Genomic DNA, 1280 nt, shown 5'->3' on the forward strand with positions numbered 1-1280 from the left:
ATGTGCCAGCCCCATATACCGGAGGTGGTGGCAGGTTCAAACCCAGCCCCAGCCAAGAAGCTGCAAAAAAAAAAGAAAGAAAGAAAGTAATCTTACCCATTTGAACCTTAGTATCAAAGACTTCCTAATATCTTCAACAACCCTTTATAATTTGCTCACAATTTACCGTTTCAACCTACTACTACTGCTCCTATGTATTTTACAGGATAGAAACACCAATTCTTAGACCAATCTGTCCCCCAACATATTCCTTCAAGTTCCCAAGCTTTTGCATGTGCTATTTCTTTACCTATAAGCCCTCCAACTCTTTTTATACAAAGATAATCTTTTATGAATAGATTAAAAATACGTTTTAGCTTGTGTAGGGCATGTCTCAGTTTGTCCTTTCATAATGATTAATAATGTCCTTTTCACTTTCAATAGTGTTCTAAGTTGGAGCGTAAATTATATGGTCACCCTATGCAAACCTCCATCCCTTCAGGCAGTTTTTCCTTCCTCTGTGCTGCTAAACATTTTGAATATGTTAGTACCTGTATCATTATTGAACTACCTGCCCATGTCTCTTTAAAAATTACGTACTCCCACAGGGTAGGAATTATATGTAGTTAATTCTTTTTTTCTTTGTCTTTTTCCCTAACACTAGGGTCTTGCTCTGTCACTTCATTAGAGTACAGTGGCGGCAGCACAGGCCACTCGCAACTTCAAACTACTGGGCTCAAACAATCCTCCTGCCTTAGCCTTCCGAGTAGCTGGGGCTATGGGTGCATGCCACCAGGCCTGGCTTACTTTCTTACCTTTTTCACCTAACCTATATACAGTAGGCACTCAAAAATGTTATTGTTGAATGAACTCCTCGCATAAAGATCTATGTTCCCAGGAAACATACTCTGAGGAGCTAGGCAAAGGAGAGAAAGTGTATAAAGTTAGGCAACAAGCCTGAGGCGGAAGTAAATTGGGAAAAGCAATCCAGAATTAACAGAAAAGAATATATATACAAGGAACACCAGAACTTTAACTGAAAAGGAAACCTACTTCCAAATTGCTTCTAATCTATTCAAAGTACGTAATTTTGGCTCAGTGTGGCTCAAGCAGCTAAGGCGCCAGCCACATACACCTAAGGTGGCGGGCTAGAATCCAGCCCGGGCCTGCCAAAACAACAATGAAAGCTGCAACCAAAAAATAGCTAGGCATTGTGGCGGGTGCCTGTGGTCCCAGCTACTTGGGAGGCTGAGGCAGGAGACTTGCTTGAGTCCAGGAGTTGGAGGTTGCTGTAAGCTGTA

General features: G+C 41.7%; 1 protein-coding gene across 1 annotated transcript in view; it reads right to left on the minus strand.

The window, feature by feature from the left end:
* GATAD2B (GATA zinc finger domain containing 2B) overlaps positions 1-1280 on the minus strand; it is a 119442-nt gene that overhangs the window by 63572 nt on the left and 54590 nt on the right. The window lies entirely within an intron of this gene.

This window comes from Otolemur garnettii, unplaced genomic scaffold (genome assembly GCF_000181295.1).
Source record: "Otolemur garnettii isolate 467f Iridium unplaced genomic scaffold, OtoGar3 scaffold00244, whole genome shotgun sequence".
Taxonomy (NCBI): domain Eukaryota; kingdom Metazoa; phylum Chordata; class Mammalia; order Primates; family Galagidae; genus Otolemur; species Otolemur garnettii.